We start from the raw sequence: 12785 nt of genomic DNA, 5'->3' as shown, positions 1-12785 counted from the left end.
GGCAATTTTAGACTCTTGCCCCGCCTGAATAAATTTCAACGGACCCCATATCTCCATGACAAAAGACATTATTATAATTCCACAAAGTCAGCGTTTATCCATCACACTACAATACTTTGCCACCGGCAATTATTTCGATGGCTTGCAATTTGCAAGACTAGTTTCACCTTAAAGTATTTGGGACATAGTTATGAAACATGTCATGCAATAATATGTGCATAGAATTATAGCCGGGCGTGGTGGCCGAGCGGTTCTAGGTGCTTCAGTCCGGAACCGCGCGACTGCTACGGTCGCAGGTTCGAATCCTGCCTCGGGCATAGATGTGTGTGATGTCCATAGGTTAGTTAGGTTTAAGTAGTTCTAAGTTCTAGGGGACTGATGACCTCAGATGTTAAGTCTCGTTGTGCTCAGAGCCATTTGAACCATTTGAAAGAATTAAATAAGGGTAAGTAATGTACATACACACAAAAAAATCTATATACACTTTTATTAAAAAAATTTCGGTAATTACATTTTTTAAAACATCGTTCTTCTTGGCCGTTCCCTGTATTTTCTAGCCGGCCGGTGAGGCCTAGCGGTTTTAGGCGTTTCAGTCTGGAACCGCGCGACCGCTACGGTCGCAGGTTAGAATCCTGCCTCGGGAATGGATGTGTGTGATGTCTTTAGGTTAGTTAGGTTTAAGTAGTTCTAACTTCTAGGGGACTGATGACCTCAGATGTTAAGTCCCATAGTGCTCAGAGCCATTTTTTTCATTTTCTAAGCAATAAGTTCTATGATTCATTCCTAACATGTCTGTTTTGTACTTATCTGATCTAACATCGCACAATGCCGGCAATGATTTATACATTTCGATGCACTCCAATAATAACGCCCTATCGTCCTGGTTTGGACTCACTTCCAACAGAACAACAACGAACAGCGCACAGAAAGACATCCAGAGTCTGCAGCACGCGAAGGAGTGGCAAGGATATTGTCAATACTGTCCGCAGAGGGCACAATACTCCAGGCAGCGCAGTATAGTGTACTTCAAAAATTTTTGATCTGCTCAGTAGTACTGCGCACGCTCTCACTCTCACCCTTACACATTCAATATTATTGCCCATCCAGAAATATTGCGCAAGAAAATTGGCCCTCTAGGGACCGCTTGTGGCATCGGAGAGGTGGGCTCCAGAGCTATCGGACCTATGACACAATGTAGGTATTTTGGGCCTCCACAAGAAATGAAATGAATTTACTTGTTCAACTTCAGACAATTTGGTCTATAACATACTTGCGAGCAGAATTAAGGGAAGAAAGATGTATGCTTTTTTGGTGATGTGATGAGGCCAACTCCGCGTATTTTGTGACTGTTCATCAATACTGAACTGCCCTCAGTACTAGAAACAAGGCAGAATAAATGTGTGGTATATATGAACAGTGGTCTGTATTAAGGGTGGTAGAATATTCGCTTAAGCAACCAAAGTCATTTTCATACATAGCCTGAAACTCGCAACAGGTCACGTGACCACGTGAGTGTCACATATTGAGACGAAAAGCAGAGCAATGTTGCATCCTTAGCGGGAAGTGTCGACAGGTACACGAAATAATATAGACTACGCTATCGACAGGTACATGAAATAATATAGACTACGCTATCGACAGGTACATGAAATAATATAGACCATGCTATCGACAGATACATGAAATAATATAGACTACGCTATTGTTCTATACAGGCCAACGGTCTTGACGCAGTGGTAACACCGGTTCCCGTCTGATCACCGAAGTTAAGCCCTGTCGGGCTGGGCTAGCACTTGGATGGGTGACCATCCGGTCTGTCCAGCGCTGTTGGCAAGCAGGGTGCACTCATCCCTTGTGAGGCAAACTTGGGAGCTACTTGATAGAGAAGTAGACGTTCCGGTCACGAAAACTGACAACGGCCGGGAGAGCAGTGTGCTGACCACATGCCCCTCCATATCCGCATCCAGTGATGCCTGTGGGCTGAGGATGACATGGCGGCCGGTCGGTGCTGTTGGGCCTTCGTAGCCTCTTCGGATGGAGTTTAGTTTAGTTTATTGTTCTATACGTTGATCAGTGGAAAGTAGATAAATCTGTGTCATCAAGGCGCTGCAGTCATGGACTGTGCGGCTGATCACGGCGGAGGTTCGAATCCTCCCTCGGGCATGGGTGTGTGTGTTTGTCCTTAGGATAATTTTGATTAAGTAGTGTGTAAGCTTAGTGACTGATGACCTTAGCAGTTAAGTCCCATAAGATTTCACACACATTTGAACATTTGTGTCATCAAGGGATACCTACCGTATTAGGAAACCATACACGGTCCAGTCACATTAATGGGTGCGTGGTTTGTTGTTAAAATGGGATTAAACTACTAAAGCCACCAGTCCCCACATTAATGTAACCACCTGTTAAAAGCCTGAATAACCGCGTTTTGCCGCACGGACGTGTAGAAAGTGAGTCAGTGACGTGGAGGGTACCAACAGGGATGTTGAGACATGCCGACTCCAATGCCATGGCCAGCTGCACTAGTTTTCTCGGTTAAGGGATTATGACACGAACAACCTGATCGAAATGCATCCACAGATTCTCCATTGGGTTTGAATCCGGGATCTTCGAAACACACACGTACACTGCGAGCTGTGTGACACGTTGCATTGTCCTGCTGGTAAATGACAACGTGTCACAGAGAAACATGCTACATGGAGGGGTGGAGCGGTCCTCAACGATAGATGCATAATTGTGTTGATCCTTTGAGCCTTCCACAATAACGAAATCACCCAGGGAATGTACGAAAACATCTCCCAGATCATAACGTTCCTTCCTTCGGCTTGGACCATTCCGACGATTGTTTCAGGACCTTTAAACGCCAACGGCTATCAGTGCGATGGAACATAAGACGTGATTCACAAAAAAAAAGACCACCTGTCGCCACCCAGCGGACGTCCAGTTGCGGTATTGGCGTGCAAATTGCAGACTTCGTCTCCAATGACCAGCAGTCATCATGGGTGCATAAATCATGCACCTGCTGCAGAGGGCTATACGCAGCAACGTTCGCTAAATGGTCGTTGAGGACACGCTGTTGCTATCCCCTTTGTTCATTAAGTGCTCAGTTGGTCAACAGTTGCTGTTCGCCCGCACACATCTCCGCAGCCGTCGTTCATCCCTGGCATCTATGGCCCATGGTTCACCACAGCTGCCTCGGTCCTGGTTTTGGATAGGGCCATTTTACCATGCATAGTATATTTAACCACGGCGGCATGCGAACAGTGAACAGTGAACAAAGTTAGCCGTTTCGGAAATACTTCCACACTTGGCCCGAAAAACCAATGATCATGCCCTTTTGGACGTCAGATAAATCTCTGCGTTTCCGCTGCGCGGAGTGGCCGCGCGGTTTGAGGCGCCATGTCTCAGATTGCGCGATCCCTCCCGCTGGAGGTTCGAATCCTCCCTCGGGCATGAGTGTGTATGTTGTTCTTAGCATAAGTTAGTTTAAGTCGTGTGTAAGTCTAGGGACCGATGGCCTCAGTAGTTAGGTCCCTTAGGAATTCACACACATTTGAACATTTTATTCTCCGTTTCCGCATTACGACAACGAGTCGAGCATAGGCGGTGGTCAAATTAATCCGAGTGGACCGTATAGATGCAGTGTACAGTTTTACTAGGTACTAGGTTCAAATGGTTCAAATGGCTCTAAGCACTATGGGACTTAACATCTGAGGTCATCAGTCCCCTAGACTTAGAACTACTTAAACCTAACTAACCTAAGGATGTCATACATATCCATGCCCTAGGCAGGATTCGAACCTGCGACCGTAGCAGCAGATCGGTTCCGGACTGAAGCGCCTAGAACCGCTCGACCACAGCGACCGGCTAGGTACTAGGAATTCTACATATAGCAACCAATAAACACAGAGAAAATAGTACCACTAACAGAAGAAATGCCATTCTAACACGGAACCTACTGTTTATTTACCGTCTGACAAGTTTCGGACTTCGCCCATTTCCACAAGTCACGTATTTATATTTAGGATATGGCCGGTGTGGACAGTTCTATCTATGCCATCACACTTAAATGTATCTTATATTTTCATTATCCAGCATGATGCGATCCACGTGACAACAATATTGTATACACAGCGGAGAATTCGTTTTCACCGGATTACACAATGTGTCCAACTAGCTTATTTATCGTAGGTGTAATCCAATAAGAACAAAGTCTCCATTGTGTATACAATACTAATGTCACATGGATTACATCATGCTGTGTAATGAAGATATGTACATTCAAACGTCATCATATAAACAGAACTGCCCACGCCAACTAAGCCCACACTAGTGAACCAATAAATAAACAGCAGTTTTTGTGTTAAAATGTCTTTTCTTCAATTTTTGAGAGCTGCAATACGTGACGTACTGATCACATTTCTAGAACCAGCAATGTTACATTCTGAGTAACAAATGTCTAAACAAATAAAAAATGGTCTCAAATAGACAAGAAAACAATGTGTACTGAGAAGTATAATTATTATGTACGCATAAGCCCACAGGCGGTGCATAAAACCAGTCTTCGAACTGCACACCACAAAAACAACATTATCGAGTCAGATGAATTCGACCTGATTCCGAAGCTTGTTTTGTAGTATGTAAAGTCAGATGTCAATATTTTCTTGTTCCGACCGTCGTGCGTCGGTGGCAGACAGCGGTTAGATAAACTGGCAGTGCCACGTGGCTGGCGCCTGTCGATTCCCCGAGTCGCAGAGGAGAAATTGACGTCATCGACGCCTTAAATAGGCGTCCAGCAGTCCAATCGGCCGCGGGCAGCAGGTCAGCCTTATTGACTGCTTCCTCCGCCTCCTGTGTCGCAGAGTACCTTCCCTTTCTTTTCTGTTCTCCAGCTCTCTTTCTTATTTTAAATTTTTGTGGCTGTTGTTGTTGTAGTGTCTTACGTGAGGTTTGCTATCTATCCTCTCATATTCCTCCACCACTGTTTACTGTTTCCTACGTGGATCATTCTGCACTGGCACATGTTCCCAGGCTGGTATACGTATAATACGGAGACGACATAATAAAGGGTGGCCCAGGAGGAATGGTCAGTATTTAGGGATATTGCAGGAATGCTCATCTGAAGCAAAAAATTTCGTATGGACATATGCCCTGTTACGAATGGGTTCCGAGACACGACACATTTAATGTACATTTGTTTTTGTGCTACTGGCGCGCACGTATTTGTCTTACCCACCCAACCTCCCCGACGATTTATTTTCTTCCAAGGGTTGCTCAACCTTTTCCGACTTGAGGTCTACTGCATGCAATTTAGATCATTTAGATGTCTATTGACTTAAAAATTCATGAAGTTTTAACCACGAAACTGAAAATTACCTGTAGCCAAAATGAACCATATTAACTAAAAAAATACATAAAAGGTAATTTTCTCTCCATCAAAAGTTGTAAGCCTACTACTCAGTTTTAGAGATATTACATGCGTTAGAAAAATTAAAATATACAAAATCATAAATGTTCAAAAAGTTTGGTGACGTACTTGGCTTTGCGTATCATTGGCATGTGTATTACAATCTTGTAAAAAATTTGACAGAACCAACCCTTACACAGTCTGCAAGATGAGGCTCAGTCGATTTATTTCAACACTTAGATTTCACTACGTTCATCGTTGAAAACGCTGCCGCACATAGATAACTTGATAAAAAAAATGACAAAACATACGATGCCATTTTTACAATGTTAGGGTAGGTTTTTAAGCTCATTAATTACCGAAAGTTATCGTCATTATATTCTGACGTTAAGGAAATGTCATTTCCAAATCGAGTTATTTCCTCTTCAAGTTAAGTCTCACAACACGAGAAAAGAGTACTCTGTTTACTTGAAATATCATCCACATCCTTTTTTTTGAAAGGTTGAGCTTTGAAACCTAGAACAGGTTCCGTTGCTTTGAAATCCGAAAATCGGTTCTGTTCTTCCCAGTCACTATAGAAGTGGTATGTTTTACGGTGTGTAGCGGCACTCATTTTTCATAAACACGTAACCTGACGATGCAGGAGGAAACATTGTTGCTTGGCGACAGCGTTAAAGGCAGTGAAATGCAAATGGAGACGAAAGAGGCAGATACAATGTTGTCAGACTACCACCTACAAATGCCGCGCGAAATACAACAAACCGGTATTTTACAAAAACAGCACATTTAAATAGATTTCGGACAAAGGTTTTGGGCGATCGACTCGTAAAGCCATAGCGATCGACCAGTCGACCGTGATAGGCGGGTTGAACACCCCTATTCTAGCCCAACCTACTTCGTTGCTTTCAGTCTCTTTGGTCGGAATGTCTTTCTGCCATTAAACCAGCCCGTTTAACGCGCTGTTGTTCATGGTATGTTGTGACTAAAGTGGTGCTAGGGATTGTGAGCGTATCAGAGAGAAGCATCGGTTAACTGAGTTTGTATACTCGCGGGCTCAAACGCCACACATCTAAACTAATGAAAAATATGCAGATATAATGTACGTACACTTACGGCTTCTGCGATTATAGTGCTCCTGTTGCTATCGAAGAATACCATCGGGGCTTTCCGACGCGTCGAATTTCTGATAGTAGGATGTTACCCAGAGTTTTAAGCACGCTGCGCGAAGTAGATATTTATCTAACAAGGGGAGGCCGCCAATTGTGACATTCAGATTCGACTCATACTGCGCATAATAAAAGCTCATGGCCAGAGGTGTAATGTGGCAAAGCACCAAGATGCACTTCTCAGCCGTTGTCGAGAAAATCGACAGTTAAAAGAAACCGTTGCCGTGAAATACTCTCTACGATTAATAATTTTCCACAGCGTCGTGGCGCAGCGGTACGCGCTGGGGTTCGTAATCCGAAGGTCGCCGGATCGAATCTCGCGCCATGAAAAATTTTTTTATTATTAGTTTATTGTAATTCAAAGATAACATGCATAAGCAATTCATTAATAGTTTATATATATATATATATGCATGTTGGTGAAGGCGGATCGCTCTCCAATTGTACCGCCTCCATTTTTCCGTTTGTTTGACAGGGTGTACCAAAGCTCTCACGTCCGCACTGATTTTCGACGATGTTATAAGTTGCGCTAGGGACCCCATCTACCTTCTTTCGAAGTTAGCAGGCTACTACGCTGTTATGCGGCGGCTCGTTTCGGCCCATTCAACATCTATCCTTCAAGTGTAACGAGCGAGTAACGGAGTTTATATTTCATGCCTGCCACAGCAAATTTGTGTTCGTGGGGTTTCTATTCTAATTCGAACGTTTGACTTACGCTATACGTATTCGTTTCGGAATATCGTTTCTACGTCTTCCGTTAACTATACGTGGTTAACATTATGAAGACAATTAATAACATTTGTGAAATACAACTTTGTTTGGGGAAAACATAATGATGTTCGAAGTCGCCAGTTTTTCCACGGCAAACGACTTTCAACAACTTATTATATGCATAATTGTTGCAACTGATTGCCGGGAATTTTATATATATATATATATACAGGGTGTTTCAAAAATGACCGGTATATTTGAAACGGCAATAAAAACTAAACGAGCAGCGATAGAAATACACCGTTTGTTGCAATATGCTTGGGACAACAGTACATTTTCAGGCGGACAAACTTTCGAAATTACAGTAGTTACAATTTTCAACAACAGATGGCGCTGCAAGTGATGAGAAAGATATAGAAGACAACGCAGTCTGTGGGTGCGCCATTCTGTACGTCGTCTTTCTGCTGTAAGCATGTGCTGTTCACAACGTGCAAGTGTGCTGTAGACAACATGGTTTATTCCTTAGAACAGAGGATTTTTCTGGTGTTGGAATTCCACCACCTAGAACACACTGTTGTTGCAACAAGACGAAGTTTTCAACGGAGGTTTAATGTAACCAATGGACCGAAAAGCGATACAATAAAGGATCTGTTTGAAAAATTTCAACAGACTGGGAACGTGACGGATGAACGTGCTGGAAAGGTAGGGCGACCGCATACGGCAACCACAGAGGGCAACGCACAGCTAGTGCAGCAGGTGATCCAACAGCGGCCTTGGGTTTCCGTTCGCCGTGTTGCAGCTGCGGTGCAAATGACGCCAACGTCCACGTATCGTCTCATGCGCCAGAGTTTACACCTCTATCCATACAAAATTCAAACGCGGCAACCCCTCAGCGCCGCTACCATTGCTGCATGAGAGACATTCGCTAACGATATAGTGCACAGGATTGATGACGGCGATATGCATGTGGGCAGCATTTGGTTTACTGACGAAGCTTATTTTTACCTGGACGGCTTCGTCAATAAACAGAACTGGCGCATATGGGGAACCGAAAAGCCCCATGTTGCAGTCGCATCGTCCCTGCATCCTCAAAAAGTACTGGTCTGGGCCGCCATTTCTTCCAAAGGAATCATTGGCCCATTTTTCAGATCCGAAACGATTACTGCATCACGCTATCTGGACATTCTTTGTGAATTTGTGGCGGTACAAACTGCCTTAGACGACACTGCGAACACCTCGTGATTTATGCAAGATGGTGCCCGGCCACATCGCACGGCCGACGTCTTTAATTTCCTGAATGAATATTTCGGTGATCGTGTGATTGCTTTGGGCTATCCGAAACATACAGGAGGCAGCGTGGATTGGCCTCCCTATTCGCCAGACATGAACCCCAAGCATATTGCAACAAACGGTGTATTTCTATCGCTGCTCGTTTAGTTTTTATTGCCGTTTCAAATATACCGGTCATTTTTTAAACACCCTGTATATATATATATATATATATATATATATATATATATATATTCTACAGCTTTTTTTAGTATTTGTAATATATATATATATATATATATATATATATATATATATATATATATATGTGTGTGTGTGTGTGTGTGTGTGTGTGTGTGCATATATATACACACATTTGAATTACATAAAAAACAAATACTAAAAAAATAAAAATAAAAAAAAGGTTGCTTGGCGCGAGATTACGATCCCGAGCGCTTACCGCTGCGCCACGACGCTGTAGAAAAGTATTAATCTTAGAGAGTATTTCACAGCAACGGTTTATTTTAACTGTCGATTTTCTCGACAACGGCTGAGAAGTGCATCTCCCTGCTTTGCCACATTACACCTCTGGCCATGTTGTTGTTGTGGTCTTCAGTCCTGAGACTGGTTTGATGCAGCTCTCCATGCTACTCTATCCTGTGCAAGCTTTTTCATCTCCCAGTACCTACTGCAACCTACATCCTTCTGAATCTGCTTAGTGTCTTCATCTCTTGGTCTCCCTCTACGATTTTTACCCTCCACGCTGCCCTCCAATACTAAATTGGTGATCCCTTGATGCCTCAGAACATGTCCTACCAACCGATCCCTTCTTCTGGTCAAGTTGTGCCACAAACTTCTCTTCTCCCCAATCCTATTCAATACTTCCTCTGGCCGTGAGCTTTTATTATGCGCAGTATGAATTAAATCTGAATTTCACAATTGGCGGCCTCCCCTTGTAAGTTCCCATTTTTGTTCTGCACGTGTGCCTCAACAACCTGCGCAGAAACAGCAACACATTGTTGAAATACTGCACCGTAGTCCTGCTACCATGTACATCAGAGGTGTTCTCGGAAACAACTCGAAATAGACAATAGAGCCTATTTCCAAATGAAGTATTTTGCTTGAAATGATCAATATTGTCATATTCCTGAATATTGACCGCTCCTCCTAAGATACACTGTATAAACTTTCGGAACATTGACCGAAACCTACCTAGCTGATACTCCAGTCTTTCCATACCAGACCGTTGTGTTGAATCGGATTTCATCCTTACGCGAGTTTTCTTTCATTATTTATAGTTCAGCAAATAGACATTTCTAGATTTGAAGAATGCTGTGATCTGCATGGGGGATATGAGAGCATCACACCAAAGGATCCGTGGCGTCTCCAGCACAACTTCGCGGGTCATAGAGGCTCAGTTCGAAGCGGGACTCATCACTGAATACAATTCTACTCCAGTCAATGATATTTCAGGCCGGACAACGGTGGGTCGCTAACCCGACCGTCGCCCGCTATACTTCCCGACAACCAGGAGTGGAAATGGAAATGCCGTGTGGTTAGGGCCATCATTCGGTAAGACCGTTCGCCTGGTGCAAGTCTTTCGAGTTGACGCCACTTCGGCGACTTGCGTGTCGATGGGGATGAAATGATGATGATAAGGACAACACAAAACCCAGTCCTTGAGCGGAGAAAGTCTCCGACCCAGCCGGGAATCGAACCCGGGCCGTTAGGTATGACATTCCGTCGCGCTGAGCACTCAGCTGCCAGGGGCGAAAAACCAGGAGTGATGGTTTGGGGTGCCATTTCTTTTCATAGCACGACCCCTTTGGTTGTCATCAGCGGTACGTCGACGATATTCTACGTACCGTTTTCTTGCCTTTCATGGCAAGCACACGGAGAGAGTTTCTGTTGCCTGTGACAGCAATGTGACAACATCTCTCTCCAACTGAGAACATTTGGAGCATTATGGGCAGGCCGGCCGAAGTGGCCGCGCGGATCTGGCGCTGCAGTCTGGAACCGCGAGACCGCTACGGTCGCAGATTCGAATCCTGCCTCGGGCATGGATGTGTGTGATGTCCTTAGGTTAGTTAGGTTTAACTAATTCTAAGTTCTAGGGGACTAATGACCTCCGCAGTTGAGTCCCGTAGTGCTCAGAGCCATTTGAACCATTATGGGCAGGCCCTCCAATCATCCCGGGATTTTGATGATTTAACGCGCCAATTGGACAGAATTTGACACGATATCCCTTCAACAGGACATCCAGAAACTGTCAATCAATGTTAAGCCAAATAACTACTTGATAAGGGTCAGAGGTAGAGAACACATTATTGAAAAAACCATCCAATTTCTCTTAAACTGTATCATTTGTTTGTCTGTACATGTTGATAACGTCTACCGACTTCCGTCCCATTTGGACAATTCCTTCGTCGTGCGTCCTTTTTTTCTGTCTTACAGTGTATTTCAGTGAGGTTGTGCAATACGTACGAACTCAGGTTGGAATCAGGGTGATCTGCTAGCAGGAGGAGGATGGACAAGGACGCTGCTTGACTGTGACTGGATGGGAACTTGGGTCGGGTGTGAAGTCTGCCAGGATAACCGAGAAGTCAAGGTGACCACTTGCGTTAAGCGGGAAATCTGGGTTCGAGTCCGGCACAAATTTTCACCTGTCGTCTTTGGACTTGTTTGAAAGCCTGAATCTGGCTGATATCGTTGGTTTCTCTTAATTCCTACCAGTACAACCACACCACGAAAAGATCCGAGGATGTTTCGAACAGCTCTAACGACAATGGCTAAAATTCTGGCAGAGGTTACAGGCAGTGTCAGCACGAACCGTCAGGAACAGATTACGTGAAGCCTGGATTAAAATCACGAGTTGCCGTACGTCATTTACTGCTGACACAATACCACTGGAACTGAGGCTTGTATAGGGTAGAGCCAAAGCCATCTGTATGTGTTCAGGGATCAGCCAGTCTCGCTTTATTTTGTGGTATTCCTTAGAAGACCTGGTGAAAGGTCACAGAAAGCTGCGATTCCAGAGATCCGTACCTCTCCAATCCTGGAATCATGGTACGTGGAGCTATGGAATATGGCAGGAGGACTGAGGTGGTAATAGTCGAAGAGAGGCTGAGTGTTCGCCAGTACGTGGAAAACTATCGTTACACCCTTCATGCCCAGAATTCCAAATGATGTATTCCAGTAGGATAATGCAAGACCCCACACTGCAGTTCACTCCACAAACGCATTGACAAATGTACAGATTCTTGACTGGCCTGTTTGGTCTCCTCATGTGTCACCCATATAACATGTCTAGAATTCGATGGGAAGACGTATTTTTTCACACTTCGTGGTTTTGACACACCATGTGTTGTAGTCATGCCAAATATACAAGATGACATTTGGAGTATGTTTATTCCACGCCACAACGAATACTAGAAAATATTCATATTGTTGTTGACAATGGCCATCAGTGCCAAATGGAATAAAACTTAATTGTTTAAGCTATGTAATGTGATGAACACCTCCGCAAAATATTATAAACATCGGTCTGGACTTTCATGGTGTAACACTTTCCATTTCCTTCAGTATGTGTGCACCATCAGCACTCCAACTTACATCAAGTAATTGTCTTCAAAAAACTACATTAGCCTAGAGGGCTTTGGCAAACTACACTCCTGGAAATTGAAATAAGAACACCGTGAATTCATTGTCCCAGGAAGGGGAAACTTTATTGACACATTCCTGGGGTCAGATACATCACATGATCACACTGACAGAACCACAGGCACATAGACACAGGCAACAGAGCATGCACAATGTCGGCACTAGTACAGTGTATATCCACCTTTCGCAGCAATGCAGGCTGCTATTCTCCCATGAAGACGATCGTAGAGATGCTGGATGTAGTCCTGTGGAACGGCTTGCCATGCCATTTCCACCTGGCGCCTCAGTTGGACCAGCGTTCGTGCTGGACGTGCAGACCGCGTGAGACGACGCTTCATCCAGTCCCAAACATGCTCAATGGGGGACAGATCCGGAGATCTTGCTGGCCAAGGTAGTTGACTTACACCTTCTACAGCACGTTGGGTGGCACGGGATACATGCGGACGTGCATTGTCCTGTTGGAACAGCAAGTTCCCTTGCCGGTCTAGGAATGGTAGAACGATGGGTTCGATGACGGTTTGGATGTACCGTGCACTATTCAGTGTCCCCTCGACGATCACCAGTGGTGTACG

At 44.4% G+C, this 12785-nt stretch overlaps 1 long non-coding RNA gene and 1 pseudogene across 1 annotated transcript in view; one reads left to right on the top strand and one right to left on the bottom strand.

Moving 5' to 3' along the window:
- Positions 1-12785, bottom strand: part of LOC126470289 (uncharacterized) — a 76325-nt gene that overhangs the window by 22854 nt on the left and 40686 nt on the right. The gene's annotated exons all lie outside the window — the stretch shown is intronic.
- Positions 1716-1833, top strand: LOC126472192 (5S ribosomal RNA; annotated as a pseudogene).

This window comes from Schistocerca serialis, chromosome 3, assembly GCF_023864345.2.
Source record: "Schistocerca serialis cubense isolate TAMUIC-IGC-003099 chromosome 3, iqSchSeri2.2, whole genome shotgun sequence".
NCBI lineage: Eukaryota > Metazoa > Arthropoda > Insecta > Orthoptera > Acrididae > Schistocerca > Schistocerca serialis.
This window is presented reverse-complemented; position numbering and strand designations above follow the sequence as displayed.